General features: G+C 40.9%; 1 protein-coding gene across 2 annotated transcripts in view; it reads right to left on the reverse strand.

Annotated features, from left to right (window-relative positions):
• LOC131592369 (fibroblast growth factor receptor substrate 2) overlaps window positions 1-7450 on the reverse strand; it is a 50233-nt gene extending 42783 nt beyond the window's left edge. The window contains exons 1-2 of one of the 2 annotated variants that reach the window (XM_058863837.1): window positions 7366-7450; window positions 6828-6972 (exon numbers count right to left, since the gene is read on the reverse strand). The gene's annotated coding sequence lies outside the window, so the exon portion shown is untranslated. Of the gene's footprint in view, window positions 1-6827; window positions 7025-7365 lie in introns of those variants that run through there. The other variant, XM_058863836.1, reaches the window with a different exon arrangement.
• Window positions 7451-19757: the final 12307 nt, after the last annotated feature.

Raw genomic sequence — 19757 nt, forward strand, 5'->3', positions numbered from 1 at the left:
CGTAGCAGCTGTATTTTGAACAGATTGCAGAGATAGGAATATCAGCAGAGGGAGAAGGTACTTGAAGTACTCCAGATGGCAGATACAGAAACTTCATTTGCAAAGACAGAAAAAGAAAATGTGGTCTTGAAAATGTTATTTGGACAAGGAAGGAGTACATGAATAAAACATGACTTTCTCAAGGAGAAGAAAAAGAAAGGGTTATTCCAAAACAAGTGCCCTCCCTGGGTGAGGGAGGATTATTACACTGTCAGCAGCATTGCAAATGGCAGGCAAATGAGTAAAGTTTGAGAGAGAAGATAAAGAGCTCTGAAACATTCAAAATGTTTATGATGATAAAAAACACCTAAAGGAAATACAGGACACACAAAGTACGAAGACACACAAAGAGCCATGAATCTCTACAAAGTTTACAAAGCAACCTAAATATAGGAGATGAAGAGATTTCTATGAACGTTGCATACTTTAGGTACAGAACTGGGAAGATGCTTGCAGCAAGCAGCACTGCAAAGGCAGAAGAGAGTCAAGGCTGTGACAGCCAGGCAGGTTTCCCTACATCATACATCCTCTCATTCCCACAGACCTAAAGCAGCTTAGTTACACATTTTATAAAAAGCCCAACTACACTTTGAAAATGTAAATATTTTTTAAATTGTATTATAGCACCACCTGACAGATGCACAACAGCAACTACTTTCAATTATAATTTTTGTGGTGATTTAAAAGCAAGACCATATTTTATTTGAACTAAAATTTGTGTTCTAACTACATGCTTCAATCAGTGTGGAGTTACTGAAAAATACAGACAGCTAGAAAAAAAGTACTCTAATACCCTCTATTTGCAATGGTTGCCTGAAAAGGCTAAACATGTTGAGTGGCATCAAGGGGAAAAAAGTCCCCTTGTGTTTCAGTAAGATTTTCTTAAAAGAAAATAACAACTGAGCTTTAAAGGAGTAATTCAAAGAGATTTAAAAAAAAAAAAAAAAACAAAACAAAAAAAGCCAAGCCCTACGACAAATGCTAAGATGTCAGAAGAATCTTAACATACTTCCCTGAAGAAGTAGTCCCCCCTGTGTTTGCTTGGTATCTTAATTTGCCTTTGGTTTCAAAACCCTAGGCTTGCCAAGAGCTACTCCTTTCAAAACCTCAGGAATTCCATTACTAGTTTTAAGCTAAATTAAAGGAAAATAGAAGCATTCAATGCATGGCAAAAGTATGCACAAAGTGTTTGTTGATATTCATAAATAGACTGAAAGATGTACCCATGTCTGAAGGATAACTGCTGCGTAGTCAACTCAGTTTTGCTCTGCCATGCTGCTGAGCAAAAAGCTACTGCTGTCAGTTCAGATAAGCTCAGCATAAGATTGATACATTGCTACCAAGATTGAACACAACACTAGATCATTCATCTCTCACTTCAAGTTTAAATATAAACTAAAGTTTGCATTTCTGCAGGAGAAAAAGAGGAAATAGTGAGAGTTCCCTCTTTAAAGGAAGTGTTTCATCATCTCCATTAGGGAAAAATGTCTCACTGTCTTAAAGCATGGCAAAACCAGTCAACTCTCCACTGTCAAACATCTTGCAAGTAATGAAATAAAGACATTTACTCTCAGAAATTCATCTAGTATTGTGCTGATGAATATCTTTCCAATGTCCACATAATTGGGTCTCTTCCAAATCACGGTATTTTATGATTCTCAGCAAGCAGTATTACTACAATCACATTTGCCCAATAAAAAATGGTAATAATGAAATGTCCCCACCTGCATATTGTGCCAGGTGTCATACTATCACACAAGAAGGTAATATCCCTGTGTAAAGCATTTAAGAAAATCTTCTTGAAAGACAAATGCTTCATCTGTGTCAAGGTGTGCAATCCCGGCAGATAAGAACTACTGTGCAGTTTAACTTCTTTGGCAGCAGTGACAGGAGAACAGTGAAAATATCAACACACTATTTTAAACTGCACCTCTCATGAGAGATCAAAGATCTGTATCTTGCATTAGAAACGCAAGAGTCTGGGTATATGGGATGGAGAGTTTATTTTACCCTTGGAAAGGCAGGAAATTAAATAGAATATTATTTTACATTTGCTACGAGCACAGATGATTAATATGTTATTTGTGAATTAGATTTTTCTCAATAGAAAAGTAACAAACATACATACAAGAAAAATCTGAATAGCAAGATATACCTGAACATCTTTTCCATAAGATACACGTTTATCATAAATTTAGGAAAGAAAAAAAGGATAAGCTCAAAACATACATTTGGGGTATTTTTCAAATCCTGGTCCAAAAATGTACCAACACAGAGGTGTTTCTATCTACAGCCAAAATAGAACCTAAACATCTATTAAAAAGAAAAACAAAACCAAAAACAAACAACAAAATAAAAACTAAACAAACAAAACCAAACCAGTTCTGTGAGAAGGAACAGCAGGTCTAGTAACTGGCTGATTCTAGAAGCTGAAGTAAATAAAGGCCATCCAGCATGGTCAGGGGTATGATTGCAATGACATGCAACACAGTGATTTTACCCCTGCAGCATCTGAGAGGAGCACAGATACTAATGTTACTAGTAACTAGTGTTATTGCCTAACACTGATACTAGTATTACTTTGTTGACTAAGATTCAAGCAAAAAGATCAGGGATTACCCTGGACCACCTGAGAAGTCAGTGACAGATTACATATCACTCCTGTAACAAAGAGCTTCTCATCTCACTACCCCACATATGGATGTAAAGCATTTTAGAAAAACAAAATAAAACATGAAATTAAAGTACTCTAAGACATGAGAAGGAAACAGTCAGTAATCACAATGCCATTTCCACTAATTAGAAAAGAATGCATATAGTCAGTCCCAAGCATGCAATAATCATGAATTTTTATTGTATAAACATCAGAAATAAGTTATTAGTTCTTTTTATTTAAGCCAAGAGGTAATTATTTCTGTTGTCATTTAAAGCTTGAGGGGAAAACTGAAATTGTGGAGAATCCCATGGTTGTAGGAAGAGGAAACTCAATAAAGAGTGAACTAAATTCTCCATCATGATTGTTGCCACCCTGCCAGATACAGTGAAGATGAAGCTTTGAAAAATACACTATAGTTGGAGAATACATGACATACATACTCAGACATTTGCATGCGCACATACTTCCATGAGAAAGCACCACATATCTGTTTATCACCAGTTCAAATTTAAAAAGAATCGTCACATCTAGCACCGATTATGCAGAAGGGCCAACACCAAAAGATGATGTTCAAGAGCAGAAAACTGAACGTCTATTACAACTGCTGTTCTACAACTCATACACCACCAAAATACCACCTGCATGCCCTACACGATATTAAACATCTCTGGAAAGCAGTTTTCAGCAAAAAGTTCCTCAAATCATTTTGACAAAAAAACAGTAGCAGACAAAAATAAAATAAAAGCCATTATGTTTTTACAGAAAACGTTACCTAAGAGCTTCCAGCAGTAGCTACTGCCCAGTTACTCACCACCACTGAGCAAAGAGAGACTACCACCCATAAAGACTTGCAACAGTGAATCATGTAAGAGGACACTAATCCACTTTGGGAAAAATTAATCAAGGTAACTGACCAGTGAAGGTAGGCTGAGCTAATACTGTCCATTTAATGGCTGATTATGTAACACTGCATATGGCTTCTCTGGTGGAAAGGATTATTATGCATGGTAATCTATGGCAGAGAAGGAGAGACAAATGGATGGAGGACACTATCTACAATTTTTACAGATATTAGGGGATAAAAAAATAAGACAAAAATCAATGCCTATCCATATCCTGAAACATTAACTGCAACACCTACGATAGGCTGAATAAGATAGATTTTGAAAACCACTAACCATTATAGTTACTTAGGAAGAGAAGTCACAGACTGCCTCCCCAGAAACCATGTGAAGTTAGAATGTGTATCTTATCTCAGACAGATGATCTAGCCACATAATTTTCATAGATTTGTTATGTCTCTATCTACTTGTTGCTGCAAAATACACTGACATTTTCTTAGTGGACACTGATCACTAACTTTCCTTATTTATGTCTTTTATATTTAAAAACTCAATATAAATGCCAAATAAATTCATTTGTGGAGTAATTTGATGAATATCAGTTGTATGAAACAATAGCTATCAAATATTTTTTTTTTAAATTAGATACTATAAAAAAGGCCAGATTCTTCCTCCAGAAATCCCTTCAAAGCACAGAAGTAAATCGTACACACACCACCCTGGTTTAAGGGGTCTCAGATGTAAATATTCCCATGAGCCATATCCAAATGATGTCTTCAAACCCTTAATGCTGTACCATCTTAACTTCACAGAATTAAGGCCAATATCAAATATCCTTTAAACTGGCATAATGTGTCACTGTCACCAAAAGAAACAGACACACCCTGCTCCCCTTACCGCTTGCTTCCACCCCCATCTCTGCGCCAGCACAAATGTTTGTGCAGCAAACTGATCCAGCTCAAAGCGAACCCTTCCCTGCCTGCCCCTCCCCCGGGTTAGCTCAATCCTCAGCCCAGCTCACCAAATAACCATACAAGTATTTGCCTGCACAAAGGAGGAAGCAGCAGAGCAGGGTGGAAGCAAACAGGACCATGTTTTCCATGGTGGAGCTGGTCTGTGCCAGCTGTAGGCCAAAGAAGGAGTAGTAGGTCGAGTCCTGCAGCACCAAGCTCACAGATCCAGGCCTACGGTGTGCTGCTCTTGCCCCTCCTCTCTGGGATCCCAGCCCTCCACTCACACAGCCACTGACAGCTATGCAACTGCAGAGTGAGTCGGTTCAGGGTGTCGAGTCAACTGAAAACTAATTCTACCAAGGGAAAAAAAAAAACCAAAGTTGCTAATTTTCAGCCAGTACAGGTTCCTGAACCAGTTCCCAGTGCAATCCTTACCAGCACAAGGAAGGAAGAGAAGGAAGGATGCTGGAAAGGTGGGAGGTCCAATTTTTATCAGCTTGGGATGCTGTGGAAACACTCAGACATCAACACATTTTAAATTTCAACTTGCCTGCAGAGCTGAATGTGACTATTTTAATCAATTTTTTTCCTAAAATTAAACCTTATTCCAGTCTTTGCAGGAAGATGCAGGACTATGGCTAAGCCGCCATAGTTTATTTAGGCACAAGAAGCAAGAAGTGAGGCCAGTTCACTACATTTGCCACTTTCACCCTTCATAGTCAATTAAACAAAGAGAGAGCATTAGTTTCTCTAACTTAATGATAGATTTACCAGATAATTGTTTTAAACATCACTGATTAAATGAACTCAGATATTTGCATAAGAAGAACATACATGGAATAAAATTATTACAGCCATGTTAAGTATTATCTTAACCATAGATTAGTAGTCAAAAGAAATTTAAATTATTCTGGTGATTAAAGCTGTCTAACAAACCTCAGGAGTGAATTTCATCCATTATTCAAAAGGTTGTTTTGCTTAAACTAGAAGTCCCAGTGATCACAGAAATGAACAAAATTCATTTCAATGAGGTCATAATCAAGACACCTAATAAACATGGATGCAGCTACTTTCAAGCTAACTTTTAAACAACAAAGTATCATAAATAGGAGGATAGTCTGTTAGCAACAATCTTTTTAACTTGACCACCAACACTTGACACAAAACACTGACCTGGAAAGTGAGCAAAACCCTGAAAAGCTATTTAACCATATATTCCTACAACTGCTGGCACACAGTTTCAACAAGCATTTTCAAAGCATCCTCGACATGGAAGTAAATAAACTCAGGGACTCTCAATCAAGTATGGAGTTAACAGTACTTGGACCTGAACTGGTGATTTATACTGATACAGGTTTCCTTTCAAGCAGGCACAGACAGGTGTGCTAACCAAGGAAAACAGACAATGAATCTCCCTGGCAGTTCTGCTGATTTCAACAAAAAAAAATAAATTATTAGATCTGAACCCATGTATCAGAATACCGAGCCACTTTTAACACAGCTTTAAAAATTCCTTTACACAAATCTTTAAAAATTCGGTTTCTGTTTCACCAAATACAAATATACTGTAGAATTAGTAGAACAGATTAAATGTCAGGTTCATTATATGGAATTACTGTTAATGTTAACACCAGTAAAGATTTATTCAGAGAACTCTTTTTGCTCATTACACTAAACATCACTTTGTCACTAGGCCTTAAAGATAAAAAAAAAAAATTAAATATTCCTGTATCTTTATATATATATAGTCACAAATAAAATGCTTGTTAAAAATATTAAGATCAAACAACAGCTAGCAACTTTCTCAACACTTACTAAAATTTCTTGATTTCTACACTATTTCTTCATTATAATAATATAGTATGCAATGTTAGCATTATATGCAATAAAAGCATTACTTTCAACTCACAGTCCAACAACATTCCTAGTGATTTTTAATCATGATTATCACATCTTATGCAATGACTTTGAACAAGATGCAGTGACCATGAAGATGCAAAAACATGCATTCTTCTTCAAATATTTCAAGTTTAGATGATCACTCAAGCCAAATCAGCACTGAGACACCTTTTGACGTCGGTGTGTCTTCAGATCCGTCCTTGCTACATTTACTTGTATTGATATGTCACAGGATGGGCGGTTTAAAATGACGAGGAAGTGAGCCCGGTATCGCTTTCATTCATACACACGGCACCCCTTCCAAGAGCCTGGAGGAGCCCCTTCCCCTCGCAGGCTCTGTCTGCGGGTCCCAACCCACTGACCCCACACAGCTCTCAATCAGTCTCGCACCTCGAAAGCCCCCCGGGTTTGCTCAGCGACGTGGAATAGCAAACGCACTTGTCTTGGCAGGCATGTGACGGACGCAGCTGAGCCAGAGGAAGGTGCGAGGGCTTGACAGGTGACACGAGATGAGACACGACCATCGGACACGCCGCGCAACGAGGGGCCGGTCAGGCAGCCGGGACCGCTCCCCGCGCCAGACCTGCCTCCAACACAGCCACAGCAGGGACAAATTTATCGCCTCGTCTTTTGTTTCTAAACTCGCACTCTGCTCGTCCACCGCCGCTCCCGCCCCAGCCCCAGAGCAAGGCAGCGATCCCCCTCCGTGCCCGGCCTTCCCCGCCCAGAAACAGCCCCGGGCCGGAGCCCCCCGCGCCTGTGGGGGCCCGGCCGCCCCCGAGCTCCCGCGCCCGGACCCACGGGGAAGGAGCAGCAGGTCCTACCGCGGGGCACGTCCCAGCCCGGCTCCCGCGGGAGGAGGCCAACCAAGGGGCTGCTCCGGGGCCCGGGGCTTCCACTGGGAGGGGGCGGCAGCGGAGCCAGCCGGGCACCCCGCAGGAAGGAGCCCGGGGAGGGGGCGAGGACCAGCACCTACCTGGGCAATGAGCCCCGCGCTGGCCGCCGGGCCGGGCCGCCTGTGACGGGCGAGACGGCGGCCCCGCGTCGGGCCGGGGCACGGCTGCGCCTCCGACCGCGGCAGCGACAGGGCCGCGCTCTGGGCCGGACCCTGCCCGGCTCCGCTTCCGGAGCGCGGCGCGATCGCCTTCCGGGGCAGAGCCCGCGGGGCGGGCGGGGCGGCGCCTCACGGCACCGGCAGCGCCCGGGCGGAGCGGCGGGCGCGGGGCTGCGCCGGGGGCCGGAGGGGAGGGAGGCCGCCGCGAAGCGGGTCTTGCTCAGGTTTGGGGGAGGAGGGGGAGTTGAAATCAATCTGTAATTGCGCGCACGGCTAGGAAGGATTGGCTCGCTTTGCTGTCACTTTTGTAGCACTCGGTGTCGCGGTGTTACTCGAGGCGCTGCCGCGGTGGCTGCTCGCCTGCGGCCGTCGGAGTTGGGCTGTGTTAGTAAGGTTGCACTGTATGCGACTGAACGCAAAGGCAGGCGCTGTGCGCATTGAAAACAAAGATACAGCACAATTGATGTGGGAAACAAGAACCAGAGGTGGTGCCACACCTGCGCAGGTTTATGGAAACGCTTAACACTCCTGTTAGCCCGTGCAAAAAACCCCACAGGTTTGTTCTTGCTCTCGCTACCTCTGTGTCACCGTGTCTGTTCCCTCTTTACAGAGCAATATTTGTGACAGGTCTTGGACCAGAAGACACTGTGATCTACGATTTCTCTTGAACGTGTAGATTTTGTCCCAGCGTACACAGAAACACACTGTTCACAGAGCAGCTAGCAGCCTGCATCAAATTCAGCTTTGTCTCTTATTGTTATCCACCTGCTTTAGCCATAATCTCACTTCCTCACCAAACAATGCCTTGCACCAAGTTGCTCCATAGTACAGGTCTGTCCATGTCTCTTGACTTTCTCAGGATTTGTGCAACTACTCTTTTGACTCTTTCAGTTACCTCATGATAAGGAGAATAGAAAATCTTGCTCTCACAGTTACTCACCTTCTTCCCTTCCCTGGACAGTTACTGCTTTGTAGCAGAAATGTTGAAAATAAATCAATCATAGTACTCCACAATCCTAATATTCATTTAATCTGTAGGTTGTGTGAGAGTTGAAAAAGCTGAAGTCTATGCAGCAGTTTTCTTCAGATGGACATGCTAGAAAGGTGATAATACCTAGAAGGAAAAGAGTGGAGAGAGCACTGCTGTGGTTTAGCGTTTGTACCACCACAGCTGTTGGCTGCTGTGCATGTGAGTCAGGACCCAGAGGATGAGATGGATTAAGCAGAGTAAATGGGATTTTCCTATATCTGAGTCATGTAATAGGTGAAGTCATGTAGCAAACGCTGTCATCTGACATACAGTATGTGCTCGTATGCCATAATCATAATATACCAATGGGCTTCAAAGCAATAGGCTATTCTTAAACATCTGCAGGATTCCTTGTGGCCTTCAGGTCACAGGAGTGGCCTTAAAGTCTATTGAGGTGCAGCTGTCAATCTTGATCTGTGAGTGCACATTCAACTAAGTATTGTGCCTTGAAATTTTTCCCTAGTGTTTTCAGCAGTGTCTGGATGAGCAAGGAACAAAGTTTCAGTGTGTCTCTTCTGGGTCATTTATTTATTTTCTCTTCCCTCTAACTCTCACTCTGCCTTTACCAGTTCATTTGAATGGGTGCACTTAAATTATGGCAGGATTTGTATTAAATTAGGATATCACAGTGCCTCTTTGACAGTCAAGTTGAACATCTTCATCGAAGGTGAAGTGGTGTATTTGTTCATGTGTGAAATTGGTCACTCTTACTGTTTACCTGAGTGTTACCTTACCCAACTCACCCAAATTTACTGACAGACCAATTCAGTATTTAGATACTGGAGCTGCACTTTGTAGCTTTTATAGGTTTTTCTCCAAGGGATTTTCTTGCTTCTTGAGGCTTTGCTGTGCTGCATTCCTGGTGGGAATTTCTGTTCTGTTGTTGTTGCTTCTTGTTCTTACTACATATATGTTTTGGATCCATGACATATTTGTTGCTGCTCATATCTGCAATCATTTCTGTCATCCCAAACTGAAGTTATTGCAGCTCTGTCCAGATGCCGCATCAATTACAGGTCTTTCAAAGATTACATAGCTGCTTACAGACTTCTGTAAATTATTAACTTTTATTGCTTTAAGTCCTTTGATGGCATCTTCATTTTGTTATAAATGCAAAGGCAATTTTGGGATAAAATCAAAGAGAAATTTATTAATAAACAATAATAAACAGAAACAGCGATAAAAACCCACAATAAAAAGAACAGCGCAGCGCTGGGTGGACAGGGGTCTACACCGGAGGTATAGGTTTCCCAAATCCACGTCTGAGCATCTTCAGGATTGGGGTTTTATAGGATTTTTTAAGTCCTCAGGCCAAAATTCCAGGCAAGTTCCATTCACCAAGTGTCCTTGATTGTCCAGTGAATGGATTTCCTGACCTAGAATGATGACATTATTTTCGTGTCCGGCCAGAATCTCCTCTCATGCAAAGGAGACTCTGTGTGTTGCAAAGTTAAGTTTTTCATGACAGGGTGGTGGAATCCGGGTTGGTGCCGATGAGTATCTTGGCCGGGTTTCCTCCTTTGTTTCTCCTGATTGCTTTTTCGACACAGAGATGTTTGAGTCTGGCGAAGCTTTTCTTTTGGAACTTGTCTTTTTCGATTGATCAGTTTCTCTACTCACTGGAATCCGCAGGGCGTTGCTTGGATCCGGAGGTAGATAATTTCCCGAGCTAGTGTCATTGTTTTCCTGATGATCCGTGTCCTGTGTGTTTGTTTGGGTTGATGGGCCGGTTTTGGTTAGTTATCTTGGGCGTTGCTGGTAATCAGCAACTCCTCGGCAGAAAGCCTCATCCCACTTGGGGGGGGAGAGGCTTTTCCATGCTTTATATTTTGTTTTGTTTCTACAAAACATATCTTTCTTATACACTCCGAATTTTTAATACAACTATAATTTATTACAATTTCTATTAGATCTCGCTAAACTTTCTTTATCTCAACTTTGAAGTCCAAAGCCTTCTGTGTTGTTTCACTATAACTCACATTCTCTCTTTTAAAAAATTAGATGCTGCTACTTTCTTTAAATCTTTTCCATTTTAGTGCCTAGACTTTCCAAATTGTTTGCTTCAGTATTTTTTATATGGTATTATACAACCACTACAGGGTGTGCTAAATGCATGTCTTTCTGAGGCAACAGAATTTAAAAATTAGGTCATATAAGTATTTTGGAAAGTTTCTTAGTATTTTAAGAGGAAATAAATTTGAACTGCATCAGATATACAGTAGATCATATTTCCAGAAGTTCTTATTGCACTGTCCTAATGTATTTCAGTGTTGATTCACAGACCACTCTTGTACCAGTCCCTGGATTCTTACAAGATGATACCGACATCTTTTGGTGGCTTTTATAACAAAATTCGGACTCTGCAAGTCAAGTGCTTTTGCCCTTGGCCTATGTTGATTTAGGCATTATTCAGTTCTGTAAGCAGGAGCGCAGTTCTGTCACATACATTTTAACAGCAGATTTTTTCCCCTGTACTGAGCACTGGTGAGGCCTCACCTTGAGTCCTCAGTTCGGGGCCCCTCACTTCAAGAAAGGCATTGAGGTGCTGGAGTGTGTCCAGAGGAGGGCAACAGAGCTGGGGAATGGTCTCGAGGGTGAGTCATGTGAGGGGCAGCTGAGGGAGCTGTTTAGCCTGGAAAAAGGAGGCTCAGGGGAGACCTTATTGTTCTCCACAACCACCTGAAAAGAGGCTGTAGTAAGGTGGGGGTCATCCTCTTTTCCCATGCAAATGGCAACAGGACAAGAGGAAAAGGCCTCAAGTTCCACCAGGGGAGGTTCAGGTTGGACATCAGGAAGAATTTCTTCATGGAAAGGGTAGCTAACCATTGGAATGAGCTGGCCAGGGTGGAGTCACCATTGCTAAAGGTGTTCAAAAAGCAACTGCACTTTCTGCTATGGTCTAATTGACAAGGTGGTGATTGCTTACAGTGATCTTAGAGGTCATTTCCAACCTAATTGAGTCTGTGATTTATCTGATTAAAACAGTGGGTTTTTTAATTTATTTTGTATTCTTTCTTAATATCTGGACCTGACAAAGAGAGGACTCGTGGGGAATCAAATGCCAAATTCTGCATTGTGTTTCTGCAGCTTCCTTTCATATGCTGGTCAGAGATGCATGGCAACAAACTTCTCAAGGCCATGAAGTGGAGACTTATATCTCTTCTTTTCAAGAACTTTGGAACCTTTCGCATTTCATGTGAAGTTTGTCTTCTCATGAGGGAGGCCTTTTCTGATGAAATATGAGATGAGATATGTCTACACCCGCACAAAGCCTGGATGCATTTTTGGAGATGAATGTGGACTCAGATCCTTGATGTTTCAACTGTAACTTCTATTCTTGTGGTAAACGTAGGAGAGTATACAGTTTCTCCTAAAATCATAGCAACAACCTCATGGCAAATCACAGAACTTTGCAGTCACTTTGTTTTGTAATACAGAAGGCCTTTGATATTCCTGTAGGCACCACCTAACACAGCTATAGGTGAGGGCTGTACTATAAACACTCTTTCCTGGTTTATGACTGCAGTGAAAGCATTTTTCTGGTTGAAATGCAGTGCAGAAGCTTGTGTGCTTTCTCTGCTATAGGAGGCTACCTACAGTAATTGTATTCTGACTCATATTTTCCAAAAATTTTCTTTTTTCCGAAAAGAAAAACCCATTCAGACTATGACAACATTTCAGAAGCTGGAAAACAAATTTAGAGAGAGAGAGTTGGGCTTAGTGTGCTAGCTGAACAGAATAACTCCAGTCACATCATATTCTGCATCCCCTCATGTGTGGCATGTTAAGTAGAATAACCCTTTGTACATCACATCAAGAAGTTTTTGTTTTCACAACCAAACAAACCCCCTGCATACAGTAAGGGCCATACAGCACCTACTTATGGCCAGATCCTGCCCTTCTTATGAATGCACACCTCCACAGCTAATAGTTGGGGGTTTTTTTCAGAAGGAAGTGCAAGGTTGAGCTGGTTTTAACCAGTAGTTTACTGCTTCATTGAGTATTGTCTTTAGTTGTTGTTTTGGTTTGAAAAGGTAGATGTCTGCTAAGGAAGGCAAGAGTTTTATTTGAAATGGAAAATATAAACCTCTTTCTGAATTATTATAATTTTGAAATAAAAGGTCTCTCAGGTAAAAACGTGAGTGGGAATAACAGTTCTTTATTAGTATATATAAATAAATATAAAAATAAATAAAAAAAACCCCAAACTACAACTTCATAGGAAAATTAAAATAAAATGCAGTAGTACCAAAACACTGACAGAGTCAGAATACCACCTGACACCCTGTTGGTCAGGGTGTTGATAATAGTCCAATTAAATGGTGGCTGCAGTCCTCCTGCAGTGACAGATGTGGTTCTGCTGAAGCAATGATCCTGTAGAAGGGTGTAGTTTTCCTCTGAAGGTCCAGTGGTGATGTAAAGCAGTCTGACTTTCCTCTGGGAATACAGTGGAAAAAGGCTGCCTGTGCTGTTCCAAGTCTCAGATTATATCCAGGTAGGAATGCTTGGCTCCTCCCCTTGGGTGGAGCATCTCACAATGGGATGATGTAATTTTATCAGCCATGCTGTGAGAATGGCCCATTAACAGAAGATACCCCCATGGAGAGAGGATGGGTCCTGGAAGAGATAAAGAGCACTGCCACACCTGGTTTTAACAGCTAGCCCATTAACAGAAGATATCCCCCTGGAGTTATGAGGGATGGGTCATGGAAGAGATAAAGAACACTGCCACATCTGGTTTAGACAGATGGTAATAGAACACATACTTTTGGTTACATCTTGCATTGCAACCTAAGGCAGTTGTGATTTCACATAAAAGTGAAAAAGGAAGAATAAATCCAATAGTAAATAAAGGTGTCTTGCAGCTGGACATTTTAGTTTACATAGTGAATTTTTTCCTGAAATGATTGCTAGAATATGACAAACTTTCTGTTCTTACAGGAAAAAGTAGAGCAGACCTGGTCATTCAGGAATTCTTCTAGTGGTTATTTGTATTATAATTTGGTTTTCCTCAGTTTTATAAACTGTCTTGTCCTTGTACAAATAAACTGCTGACAAGGTTAAAGGATCCATGAGTTCTATGAAGGACAGGGTAGTTGTTGTGACAGCTGGTCAGTAGACTTTTAAAGATACTACAAGTCGCAAAAATGTAATTTTAAACTTACATATCTCCTCTGACCTCATTTTAGTCTGAGCTTGCTGTCTGAGCTATTATGTAGTTTGTTCTTAGAGATGCTAGATGTTTGGTCCTTTATCATTTGAATATTGAAAGCCTGAAAAACATCATTGCAAGTGAAGCTGCTTTTTGGGCCTCACAAGTATACACACTAACTCAGTTCTCCTCACAAGTTAGTGTTCTGTGTAACCAAACTGAACTGGTTTCATTTTCCTAGAAAAGGCTGTCTGTCATATTCAGTTCCTGTAACTTCTTGGTGATTGTTTCCCTGGAGAACCATCAGTTTGTTGAATGTACACACTTCTGTTTCCAGGTTATTGTGCTTGTAATAAACAAGCAGGATATAAATCTAATTAAGGGCTCAGAACTGTGTACACTTGACTGTGTGCTAAGTACAAAACTGTTTCCAAAGAACACCATCACAAAAGCACACTTAAAAATTAGGCAACTTGTACAGCTGTGGTTTTTACTTCCTTGTGGGCATCAAGTATGATAGAATAATGTATGCCTATCATACAGCATTTTTCAATTTTGTGCCTTTTGGAGGACAGAATGGAGACCTCTCACAGGGGGAAATGGTTATTTTAAATCTCTGCATGCAGCAAGTGCCCTTTGCCTTATTCATTTAGTGAGTAAATACTTAGATATTTTTAGGGCATTTGTCATTGTGTTAGTTGATACTTCATTAGTGTTAGTGGAATTATGTCTGTGCTTCTTTTGCAAGGGAAGCAATAGAATTTAATTTTGCTTACAGGGAAGCAAACTCTGTCCAGGTTTCCTATGTGGTATGTGATGGAAGCAAGTAGACAAACAGGATCACTTGGGATCCACTCTGAAAAAGATGCTGGCTAAACTTTTCACTGTGAAATGACATTTATGTGACTGAAGTCACAGTGACTGGAGAATAGTGCTAAATAATCTTAACAGATGCTGGGCTTGTGTCAGTTGTGCCAGTGGTGTCCCATGAGCCAATATTGTAACTGCTACTGGAAAACTTGTGGGTGGACTGTGCACCTTTGACTCAGCCATGACAGTGCTAATTTAGGAATGTTCAATTAAGCCCACACTGCGAGTTCATAACCAGGACACTGACAAATACTCTGTTTTGCCAACACAGCAAGTGTTTCAGTGTTTCAGTGCAGAGGCAGAACAGGCAGGCAAGTAGAGATGCAAAACTTAAAAGTACATCCCTCAAAATCCTCAAAATAACAGAGTTGTGAGGAGCTGCTTGCTCCACTTGGAGTTCATGTCAGTGAACTTTTTTTTGCTAGACACCTTTTATGAAGAATTTGCATATTCAAGGCTAGGAGAAGCCATCCTGTCATTTTTCTGTAGTTCAGTGATTAGAAAGGCTGAAATTTGCTTGTAGGGGACATGGGTTTCATTTCATCCTCAATCTGTGAACTTACAAATTAGTATTTTGCACATACTGAGAGTGTGCTACAGCCGTCATAGAGTTATTACAGCTTCCTTAGGCTCTGAAATCAATCCACTGAAACTGTTCATTGATCATCTGGGCTGGACTTTCAGGAGTAGAATTAGCTTGCTGGGAGGTACATGTGAAAGTGGTCAGACATGCTCTGGGAACATCACTGAAGAAAGAATTTATGGAATGTAAGCACAGGAAATAGCTGGAAAACAGCTGAGTGAGAGTTTTTGAGACAGTAATTTCAGATTTAAGGAACATACGTATTCAGCATCTGAGCCCTCTTGTTGGATTAGTTGGCAAGACTTGTGTCAGGTCACAGAAGCTAACCAGTGACAGAGAGGTGGGGTGAGGCTTTAGCATACAGACAAATACGTCACACTGTGGAAAAATCAACATGGGTTTTTGTAGATAGAGGAGCTTTGTCATAATTATGAAGTTCTTTGACGAAATCAACAAACTGATAAACCGGGGTGATCCATTCATTGTAGTGATTTCAAAAGAGCCTCTGGCACAGTCTCTCAGCAGCGCTGCTGAAGAGTACTAGCTGACACATTCTAGGAAAGAAGTCTCTTCGTGAATTAGTAACTACTGAAAGGGAAGAGTTAACAAGGTAGCAATAAATAGTCATTTTTTACAATGTGGGAGAGTAGATTGGACTCCCACAGGGGTTCATGCTGGGACCTGCATTAGTTAGCATACTCAGAAATGGTCTTTGAAAGAGACTTGAGTAAAAGCAGCAGCACAGTTTGCTGCTGATGCAAAATCCTGTGCACTAGTGCACTAGTGCACTATGAAGCTGACAGTGAGGAGTTTCAAAAGGATCTCCTACTGCTGAACAGCATGGGTGTTAGACAAGAAGTGGAAATTTGGTTTCTAACTGTAAAGTAATGCAGGCAAAACCAATAAAGGAAATAAAAGCAAAGCATTGCATTAGCGCCTAGTAAATGGAATGGAATACAGTGGCCTTTGGTTCTGGTTTTCCCTGGCCAATGATTTACAAAAAGCTGAATATATATTAAAAAAGATTGTGCTTCACATGACCTGTTCTTTCTACTCTTGGCTGTTTAGTCCTGGTCATTAAGTCCAGAAGCAGGTTAGGGATACTGTCTGATGCAGTATGGCCATTTGGCAGCTAATACAGGACAGAGACACTGAGATGGTCAGGGGGCTGGAAAAATGGTGTATTGCCTTAAGGAGGCAGCTACAGGAAGAACTTACTGCTGCTGCCCACACGGAAAAATGTGCCAGATTCTTCTTAGAGGTGCACAGTGATAAGCTGGGAGGGAATGGATATGTCCTGCTAAGTTGTGCTTAGATTCACAGATCTATTTATTTTTCTTTATTGCTCTCTTTGTGTCTTTCAGTCTCTCTCTCACTCTTTCTGTCTTTCTTTCTGTCATGAAGGTGGTCAAATAACATATGAAGTTGCCAAGAGAGGCACATGACCTCCTTCCAGGGAGATACCCAGAGCCTGACTAGACATGTCCCTGAACAATCTGGGCTGACTGGCCCCACTTTGAGCAGTGGCCTGTCCTAAGTGGCCTCCAGAGGCCCATTGCAACCTATGGCTTCTGGCTTCTTAGGGTGAGTTCTTACCACGTGCTTGTGTCCTGATTATACATTATTTTAGATGGCATATTCATGATGGAAGTGTAATATATTTTCTGCAGGTTAACAACTACATATTAAAACTCAATTCAAGAACATTGTGGGGCTAAGACCCTTTGGATTTGGCATAAACAAAGCAAGAGTCAGCTAGTGGCTGACTAGAACTTCTATCTAGAGGCTTGACAAAGTATTAAAATACTTTGTAAAATGTCAAGAAGAGGAGTTGATTGTCAAGAGTGCAGCTACAGCAGGAGTCAGTAAGGGGTACGGTTGTCTATTCTCAAGGATTTTGGTTTTTTACTTCCAATGTCTTCTTTAAACAAATGACACAATTCATTTGTCAGATGCTGAATGATGGGCAAGAGTTAACCTGGCATAGCATGTGCTGCCATGTCACATGATGTGTTTGTATAGGTATGTATTCTCTGCATCTGGATCAAACCTATCTCCAACACGAAAGTCAGTAAAAAGATGTTCTTCACCCTGATATGTCTAACTAGGGACAGTGCTTCTTAGTACTTGGGTTAAGATCTTTGAAAGGTAAGATAATGCTGTTTGTGGCTGACTGCTTCTGTTCAACAGCTGGCAAGCATGGCATGAACAAACAATTCAGACTACAGCAACACCCAAAACTGCCCATCACTCTTTTCTCCTGTAATAAGAACTTTTATTTGTAAGCTGAAGATCCTGCCACAGCTCAGCAGCTTAACAACTGTGTATTCATCAGCAACACTTATAGAATAAGCTGAGTCCTATAGTTTTAAAGAACAAATGTGCTTCAACTTAATTAGTCAGGCCTGAATAGAAATTAAAGGGTTTGCATGTCTGTTAGTCTGTATGTGGGTAGAAAGGCAGTGAGGTTAAGATAATAGTCTCCAAATGTATTCTCAGAAAACATTTAAAACCACAGCAGGGTGTGATTGTATGCAAATAAGTATTTTTGCAATAGCAGATTAAACACCTTATGGAATTTGTATGGAAAACTGCATGCTTGTACTTGATGCAAAGTATGATTAAGCACCAGTGTGTGAAGTTTTTGCCTTTGGTCAAAAATTAAGGCATTAATTTTTAATTATTTGAATCAATCAATGTTTTTTTCAGTCTTTTCACAGTGTTTAAGTTATGAATGGTGACTACTAGAGAGAAAACAGAACTTTCTCCTTGGGTCTGATTTGTTACAAGAATATGTCCTGCTATGGTTTCCAATCAGTAAATGCAGGGCAGTAGCAGAAAGTCTGGTGATAACATGGCAACATGTGGTATCTGAGACAGTGAGGGAAGAAAACTGGCAAACTGATGAAACTTTTACTAGGATAACTTTTACTGTATGTATTTTGCATCAGCTTACAAACAGCTTTTCATGGGTGGGTGAATGAAGCATTTCTGGTTCCAGGACTACATTTAAATAAACTTTTTTCATGTTCAAAGGTTGTTGAAATGGACCTCAGGCAACCTGGTGCCTTTAGGGGCAGCAAGTACCTTCTCAGAAAGATATCTTTAGCTGTAGTGGAAAGACCTGCATTGTCACAGGCAGATAATCGCTGATCTACTTGGTCATTTGCGTAGCTAAGGGACATTAAGGTTGGCAGAATAATTTAAGTGTCTTTGGAAAAGTCTTCAATGTTAACTTCTAATCTACATTACATACCAGAGTTGTGTGTCTGCCTTTCTGAAACTCCTTTTCCTTACACACAAATTAGCAAGGCAGTCCAGCAATTTGCAAGACAGCAATTAGGTGTCCTGTGCAATGAGAGTGATACCATGGCTTTTCGTAGAAAATTGCCCTTTGGTATGCTCAGGAAGAAGTTTAAAGGAACATTCAAAGTTGCAACCTGAATTTTTTTCTCCTAGCAGTGATAGAACTGATTTAGCAAAATCCAATATAATGGTGGTTGGTTTAATCCCGTGTTTTCCCTATCTGGAGCAGGAAAAAAAATAAAATACATTACTTGAAATTAACTTTTAGATAAATAGAGACATAAATTGGACTCACGGTGATAAGCAGTTTCTCTGGGACGGATAGTACTTCAGGAAAAACATAACAGCTTCTCTGAAGAAGTCAAATTACCATGTTGAGAAACAATAAAACACACTCTCTGTCTTCCAAAACAATTCTGCCTACTCAGCAGCAAATCTGCAGAGGGAACCCAAGCTCACACTGGCAGAATTACGCTTCTGCCTCTTGATCATAATTTGTTAGTGAAAGCAGTGGTCAGAGGAAGTGCAAGGTCAGCTGTTCTGAACACTGGTAGAGCAGGCTTCACTCTCCTTCATTCATGTGTCGTTGTCCCAGATTCCAAAATCACATCTGGACATAAGTAGATAACTAAGTGTTGTGATTTATACAGACAGGTGAAAATTGGATACTCTGGAAGATATCACCTCCCCTCCCCTGGAAGGTTCTCACCCCTGCTTAGGGAAAGGCTTGGTTTATGAAGCTGTTGCTGAAGTACTGATCATACCCTGATGTTTTAAGAGAAGAAAAGCATAAGTGCCAGGGTTTTTTTCCTTTCTCCCCATCATATAAGGACTGGGCTCCTTTAGGGAAAAAAGAACCTTATTAACATGTGGGCAGAAACCACCAAGTGAAGGTCATGGGCCATCCAAAGTGATGAACCACTCAAAGCCCTTGAAAAAAATAAGTTTTATAGTTAGAGCTGAGACAGCCAATGTAAAAGTCTGTGGAAACAACTTCGGGCATGTTCCCTCAGAAGAGGCATAGAAGAAGAAAAGGTGACTTGTGGCAAAGCAGACTTATTGGTAATGGAATGTAAAGCTGTTTATACACTGCCTCATTTTGCAGCCAGCATATTATTTCTCACTTTTGGGACTGCCTAGGTTCACACATAAGCCAGTAGAAGCAAACTACATAATTGCCTGAAACAAGGGAAATAAAAGCAGAGTTGTTAACGTAATGATATTTTAAGCAATAATTATTTGAAGCAGAAATAATTAGATTTCCCTTTCAGTAGCATATAATAGCTTACATTTTAAGGCAATTTAGGGACAAAATCAAAATATATACCAACATTATTCCCTCATGCAGAAACAAGTATGGAGAAGAGTCTAAC

The sequence above is a fragment of the Poecile atricapillus genome, chromosome W, assembly GCF_030490865.1.
Source record: "Poecile atricapillus isolate bPoeAtr1 chromosome W, bPoeAtr1.hap1, whole genome shotgun sequence".
In the NCBI taxonomy this organism is placed as follows: domain Eukaryota; kingdom Metazoa; phylum Chordata; class Aves; order Passeriformes; family Paridae; genus Poecile; species Poecile atricapillus.